Source organism: Physeter macrocephalus, chromosome 20 (assembly GCF_002837175.3).
Source record: "Physeter macrocephalus isolate SW-GA chromosome 20, ASM283717v5, whole genome shotgun sequence".
NCBI classification, from domain to species: Eukaryota; Metazoa; Chordata; class Mammalia; order Artiodactyla; family Physeteridae; genus Physeter; species Physeter macrocephalus.
In genome coordinates, this window is record NC_041233.1 from 15,679,740 (window position 1) to 15,687,904 (window position 8,165).

At 40.6% G+C, this 8,165-nt stretch overlaps 1 non-coding gene across 1 annotated transcript; it reads left to right on the forward strand.

The window, feature by feature from the left end:
* Window positions 1-6,565: 6,565 nt before the first annotated feature.
* Window positions 6,566-6,672, forward strand: LOC112062132 (U6 spliceosomal RNA). The gene has a single exon (XR_002890570.1). It is a non-coding gene; the product is annotated as a U6 spliceosomal RNA (small nuclear RNA).
* Window positions 6,673-8,165: the final 1,493 nt, after the last annotated feature.

The window sequence follows — 8,165 nt, forward strand, 5'->3', positions numbered from 1 at the left end:
TTTCCAAAATGCCTCTTGCATCCTTTGCCTCTCTCTCATTCACATCACCACAGCCCTCATCTGGCCCTCATTAGCTCTTAACTGGCTATGGCAATAGCTGCCCAACTGGTTTCCTATCTCTAGTTTCTTCCTCTCCCAACCCTGCTCTGAACAGCTGTCACTATAATGTTCCCAAAGAACAAATGTGTATCACTCTCACAATTCCTACAAAAAGCCAATGGCTCCCCATCACCCTTGAGATGGGTCCTTTAATCTACCTTCCAGGCTTTCCACGCACAAGTCCCCTAAATAAACTTCCACCATAGCCTGGTCTCCTCATGTACCCAAGTACTTCTTGTCTCCCAAATAAATCATGTGCTTTCCACTCTTCACATCTTGGTTTACTCCTTCCCCACTCTGTCTACCCACTTCTAATCATATGCCCTCATTTTCTCTCTGTGTCTATTGAAATCTCATCCAAAGATTCCCCCAAGGCCCGTTTGTTGATTTGTTCAGTCAATCAGAATAGAGATTCGGAAAAGCTCAAACCTCTGTTCTCCCCAGATCTCCTATATCAGAAATGATCTTTCTTCTGTATATGTCCTGTGCATTTATCACATGCTCCCTTAATTAGTGCTATTATTCATATATATATATATATAATTATTTCTCCAGCCAGCCTCTTTGTATGGTCCTTGAGGGCAGAGACTTTTGTGCCTCTATTTCATTCCCAGAATACTTTACATGACAGCTTGCTCATAGCAGGTGCCCACACCTATTCAGGGATGCTGCTAACAACGCATGTCCCTGGTCCTCTAAAGGTCACTATAATCCTTTCAAGGTCAGGTTATCGATTATAACTGGTGAACCATCACCCGGGAATATTTCCCCTTCCCCCATCCCCACAGCCAGCAGGACTCACCGTCCTCAAGGTGGCCAGCGGTTATGCAATGCTGAGTGGAAAATAATATTACACAACTTCCTCCAAGATGAATTTTAAAAAGGAAATCATCAGGGTGAGAAGAACAGAGACTTGATTTACCAGCTGAGGCTGTTGTACCAGGTGCATACCCATAATTTACCTCTCAAATGCCCTGTGGCCCACACCTGGATATCCTGGGTGCCTTGTTTATTGCACAAGCAATTTGGTGGCATGTAAAACAAACCTGGAACTAGAGGGGTAGTCTGAGAGAATGAGGATAAGAAGAAAAAAAAAAAATGGAAGGAGAGAAAGAAGGAAGGAAGGAAAATTTTGGTTTCATCTTGCCAGGCAAGAACATTGTGAAAGGAAACAAGCAGAAAGATATTTGTAATATGCCAATACGTAGCCTCTGCTGTTGGTCTCATTCTAACTCACCACTGTTGTCTATCATTTTCTGGCTGTTTTGTGTATACCCTGCCTTCCCAACAGTACAGACTTCCCACATTTACCAGTTTACATGTCTTCTCTTGCCTTGACTGTGAACTCTTAGAAGAAGAAGCACATTCCTTTGTCTCTGTATCCTTGGCCCCAAGCACAGCATCTGATATATAATGGGCACTCAGTATGTGTATCAGTGATGGTGATGTAAAGCTGTGTTTCCACAACTTTAATTACTAGGATGCCAACCTTGTGCTTTTTGTTCTAACCACGTATCATCACCTGTACAATTATTTGCTTCTTTCAATTGATTCATGCTTTTTTTTTTTTAACTTTGTGCCATTCTTTGCAATCATATCTGTGAAATCACACAGATTGATGAGCAGGTTATATTTTTCCTAATACATGTTAAAACAAGTAGATAACTGTTACACAGTATTCATTCAGGTACCACCTAAATCAGCACACCTGTGGTAGGCAGATCACTTTGGGGAAATACTGATTAGGCTTTGTTCTCTAAAACTGTGGAATAATTAAGTGTATCATTTCTATACTTTAGGCCTTTCAGTGGTAATCCTGCACACACTCATTAACGTTGTCTTTCTTTAGAAGAAAGTTAACACTCTGAGTTTAACTTTTTCTATGTACCAATGGTTTAATTGGTGCAGCACAATTTGTATCTAAGGAAAGAGGGGTTATTTTTTCATCTTCCCAGTTATTGACAGTTAGGTTGATTCTGATCTTGAGAAGGTGTTTGGCCATTTTAGCAATCAGTGATGAAGATTTTCTCAAATCCTGTCTTTCCACTCTCCCTCATCCTCTCACCCCAATATCTTGCCCAAATCTGGATAGTCTACCGGGAAATGGCTCTTAAAAATTCTCCAGAAGATAAATAGGTGAAATGCACAGCAGATAATTCGCAAAAGAGGAAATGTAATTCATCATGGATATGGGAAAATAGGCAACCCTACTAGTAATCAAACGAATGCAGATTACACATAATATATCGTTTTAAACATTTTAAATAAGAGGGATTTTTTTTAATGACGCTTAATGCAAAGAAGCTGGGCTGAAATTGATAATCTCATACTCTGCATGGGGCTGTATGATGCACAGTGACTACGGGAGCTGGTAAAACATTTCCAACTCGACATTTGGCAAAATGTGAATCAAGCGGTCACAGTTTCAATGAGGCCTTTGATCTGGTGGCAATTCTGTTTCTAGAAATCTAGTCTATGGGAATAACTCTATATATGGAAAAGATTATATGCATGAACATGTTTGTTGCTATATTATGTTTTCACTAGTAAGTGAAAACTGAGGAAAGACCAAAATACCAACAATGAAGATAGTGAGTAAAATTGGTAATCTATTTCCATTCAGTGGATGATCATACACCCATTAAAAACCAGATGGATGAAAACACTTTATAACATGGCAGAATGCTTTGGGTATAATAGGATATAAAACTTTATACATAATGATTATAAATATGTAAAATATATGCACATAAGAAGACACCATGAGGAAATGCCCTTGTTCCTGGCAGGGCAGTGTGCCTAATGGTTAAGTACACGAACTCAGGCATCAGATTGTCTGTGTTTGCAACTCGGCTTTGCTGCTTATTAGGTTTGTGACCTTGGGTGAGTTGCTGAAGTTCTCTAAGACTAAGTTTTTCTCATCTGTAAAATGTAATAGGTATCTCACCATATTGTCCTGAGGATTAAGTAAGGTAATTTATGTAAAACATTCAGCACAGGGCTGGCACACGATGGCACTGACTAAATCGTTAGTTATTCATCCTGCAAATATTTATCATTGACTATGTGCAAGACACCTAATATGCTGGTAAATCATGGGATAATTTCATCTCCCTTCTGTTTTCTGCAACATGCTTATATTATCTTTAAAAGGAAACACTCCAGTGGGCCTGCTTTGGCTGGTCACCCTATCAGCAGGCTAGCCTAAGAGTGTGCTAATCATGCTTCCTAGCTTTTCTCCTCTCACCCAATCCAAATCCAGGATTTGACCATGTCATACCCTTGCTTCATCATCTTCCCTGGGGCCCCATTGCTTGCAAGGTAAAGTCCAACATCCTTACTTAAGAATTTTCAAAATCTGGCCTCAATCTACCCTTTTTAAAAAAAATTGTATTTATTATTTATGTCTGCATTGGGTCTTCGCCACTGCGCGCTGGCTTTCTCTAGTTGCAGTGAGCGAGGGCTACTCCTGGGTGCGGCGCGCGGGCTTCTCATTGCGGTGGTCTCTCCTGCTGCGGAGCGCGGGCTCTAGGCACACAGGCTTCAGCAGTTGTGGCTCGCGGGCTCCAGAGCGCAGGCTCAGTAGCTGTGGCGCACGGGCTTCGCTGCTCCGCGGCATGTGGGATCTTTCCGGACCAAGGCTTGAACCGTGTCCCCTGCATTGGCAGGCTGATTCTTAACCACTGCACCACCAGGGAAGCCCTCAATCCACCCTTTATGTGTCATTTCTTTCCATTTTCTCTGTACTCTCTGTTCAAAACACTCTACTTCCCAATCCCAAACCTGCAGAGAACAGCCACTGTCAGAACCCTCGATTTCATGCAGCATGACACTGCAGATAGAAAATTTTAGCCTCCTTTAAAATGGTGATTCTTGGACCACAACCCCAAGGATTTGGATTCAAAAGTCTGGAGTGGGACCTGGGAATCTGCTTCTTTAATAAGTATCTTGCATGATTCTGAGACAAGGTTCAGGGATACCAAATGAGAAGCACACCATTCTCTTCTCTGCCTGGTAGACACATCTGCACTGTGCCAGGCACAGCTGAAAAGTTCATTTGTTTTCTTGCCTTCCTCTCCGACCTCTGTACTTCCGTGGTATTTTATCCCAACTTCTAAGGCCATCATTTCCTTGCGCTTTCTTTGCTGACCTACTTCTCTAGCTGCCTCTCCCACGAACCATGAGCGCCTAGATTTCAGAAACTATGTCTTGTTTACCCATATAGCCCCCTATCCGGCATGATAACTGGCACTTAGTAGACACAGATGTCTATGGGGTATACTCGTGTACTCGTTCATTGGCATTAATTGTGGATGACTGCATGATTCCACTGGCTACACTGAGCTCTAGTTCACTTGTAACTACCAAGTCTGACCTTACTGATGCTGATTATTGACTCTGCTCATTTACCTCCCAGGCCATGGAAAGCCAGCACACTTTCTCACAGGGACAATTTAGCATGTAACCCGCAACCACACAGCTAGCATGCTCTGAAAGAGAGAAGGAACCTGAGCCAAACACCATGAAGTTCAACATGGATGGCATGTAAACTTCTGTCTAGAAGAGGTTAACTAACATTGAGGAATCACACTGCAGACAGGTGAGCAAGGCACAAACCCAGCTTGGGTGCCCAGATCCCAACAGACTCACCCTGAGCTTTCCTGCTTAAATGCTAGAATAGCATAGTAGCTATTCACATGGGCCCTAAAGTCAGACTGCCTTCAATTACAACTCCACCAGCTGTGTGACCCTGGACACATTCTATAACCTCTCTCTGCTCCAGTTTCCCGATCTGTAAAATGCAGCTAATAATACTACCTAATTCATGGAGTTGCTGTAAAGAGTAAATGAACTAAAATATATACAATCTTTAGAATTACCTTTGGTACATAGTAACTGCTCAATAAATGGCAGCTGTTATAATTAGATTTCTAAACTATATCATGGATTCAGTGTGCACTTCAGATTGAAAATTTTGCTCTGGCCTTTTTTTTTTTTTTTCCAAACACATGCTGAAATTTTCTGTAGTAGTAATCTTTGTCCTTGCTTAACTCCAACCTTGGGGACCTGACTTATTGCCTATCAGACTGGCTTCAGTTCTATAGGACCTGCAGAAACCACAGTAATATCAAGCTAATAGACTTTCTAATTCATGTGTTGGAGATAAGTTTGAAGTTGGAAAAATATGGCAAAAGAAAATGTAAGAGTGTTACATATGTAAATGGGGGGAAGAAATTAAGCATCCCCAAAATGATAGGATGAAGAGAGATTTTGAGAAGAAAAAAACTGATAAGAAACAAAGTCCCATCTATTCAAAATTGCTAGAGCTGGGCTCTAGCCCCGCTAGAGAGCAGAGAGCTGTCTGCTGTCACTGTGATTATGTAATGGCAATCATGATGATGACATCATGGCAGACACGGTGGGTTTCTCCCCAGTAGCCATCCTTCCCTGCTTTGGCTAACAGATCCCTATTTTACTCAGCTATTAGCCCTGCATCCTTCGTGGGGCCTTTTAGTTCTGTAATCACATGGACTTTATGCATTTGAAAGAATGCTCTGATTGGACCCACCAAACTGAATTAACTACTTTAAAAAATTTTTTTGTTGGAGTATACTTGATTTACAATGTTGTGTTAGTTTCAGGTGTACAATAAAGTGAATCAGTTATACATGTACATATATCCACTCTTTTTTAGATTCTTTTCCCATATAAGTCATTACAGAGTATTGAGTAGAATTCCCTGTGCTATACGGTAGGTCCTTATTAGTTATCTATTAGTTATCTATTTTAATAGTGTGTATATGTCAATCCCAATCTCCCACTTTATCCCTCCCCCTCTTTCCCCCCTGCCTAATTAGCTTCTTACAGCCCATTTTGTGAGTGACACTAGCTCAGAGCTCAGGAATCTGCCAGGTTTTACCATCCACATGCTAAGACCAAATGGGCTTCTGCAGGCTGCCTTTTCAGATTGAAAGGATGACGTGAATGATTCATCCACCAGCTTGAAAAGTTAATTCATTTGGTGGCTTGTGTGGCATAATTACCAGCACTTACAGATCCCAACAACAGCACCACCGGCAAACCCATGAGGATGTAAGTGGTCGTCTCTCGTGCTTCTTCTCTCTACCCTCCCTCAAACCAAACTGGTGGATGGGCATATTTTAAAATGCTTCTTCTTATTCATATTGAACTTGATAATTTTATTTTTTAACATCTTTTTTTACATACTGAATGATTCCACTGATATAAAGTTCAAAAGTAGGCAAGCGAGTATATTCTGTTAGAAGTGAGGAGAGAGGGGTTACAGTTCCATCAGGGGGCCTCAGGAGTGCTGGCACTGTTGTCTTTCTGAGATGGGTGCTGGTCATACAGGTGTGTTCATCTTATAACATTTGCGACGTGTGCATTTTTCTGTATCTATGTTGTGTTTTTTGTTTCAATTACTTTCTTAAAGATCTTATTTTGGGTGCTCGCTTCGTCAGCACATATACTAAAATTGGAACGATACAGAGAAGATTAGCATGGCCCCTGCGCAAGGATGACACGCAAATTCGTGAAGCATTCCATATTTTTGATGGATACTAGCTATGAATGTTTCTTACAAATTGCATCTGTGTTAAAGCTAATTATTACAGTTCATAATAAGTTTAATTGTATAATGAAAATTATTTTAAAAATCCATAGAAAGCACTAAAATGTTAAAATATATTTTCAAAACTGCAATAAGTGTTTAACGCACAAAGCAAAACCTAAGACTAAATTTTTGTTGTTAGGGCTGTTATTTTGTTCTTCTACTAAGTAAAAGATTTAATAAATGAGCCATTTATGTCTGTTTTCCAAAAACAAAACAAAACAAAACAAAAAGATCTTATTTGGGGGAATTCCCTGGCGGTCCAGTGGTTAGGACTCCAGGGTTAGGGCTTTCACTGCAGTGGGCCCGGGTTCAACCCCTGGTCAGGGAACTAAGATCCTGCAAGCTGTGTGGCGCGGCCCCCAATAAAATCTTATTTTGGCTCTCACTAATTCTAATATCCTTTATTTCCATAGTACTGTCCCCACTCATGTTCATCTCAAAACAACACCTCCTGAAAGGTTGACTTAATGAAGGATCTCAGGACATATACACACTACCAAATGTGAAATAGATACCTAGTGGGAAGCAGCTGCATAGCACAGGGAGATCAGCTCGGTGCTTTGTGACCACCTAGGGGGTGGGATAGGGAGAATGGGAGGGAGGGAGACGCAAGAGGGAGGGGATATGCGGATATATGTATACGTATAGATGATTCACTTTGTTATACAGCAGAAAGTAACACACCATTGTAAAGCAATTATACTCCAATAAAGATGTTAAAAAAAAATTTTTTTAATAAAAAATAAAGGATCCCAAACTGAGTAATATCAGGGTGGTAACCTGGACCCCAACTACTAGATATTATTCCTGATCAAGTCTGCCTCTCCTGCTCCCACTAAGTCACCACTTTCTAGGAGTTAACGGCTACTTCCTGACTCACTTAAAAAAAATTTTTTTTTCTAATTGCATTTTTAGAAAACACTCTGCTAAGGAGGACTTTCTGTTTCACAGGAGATGATTTAAGGCCTGTTCCACTGCGTTCTTTGAATATGCAGTTTATATCTTAAGTAATACTCCCCCTACCCATCCAAATCACACTTTTGTTGCCTTTAGTTGAATTTATTAAACTGACCATTTACGTGAGCAAGGGCATCACTTTCAAAACCAAGCCGTAAGCAAATGACTAACTGCTTTCCCATCTGCTCATGTTCTACATTGGCTTTCAGGGGTGTTTACCTAATACGTCTAAAGCGGTTGTGAATAAACGAAGTGCAGTTTTCAGGGGAACTGCTCATTACACATTACATCATATGACACTTAAATCTTAGTTCACAAAAAAAACAAAGCAAAACAAAATCTCTTAAGAAATGCATCTGCAGACAAATTCTGCTTATTCTGAATGTCATTTTGCTCACCATGGTGGCCAGGATATATAAAACATTGACAGAAATTTGCAAAATTTCATCTAATGCTTTCAATTTCTTTTTTTATT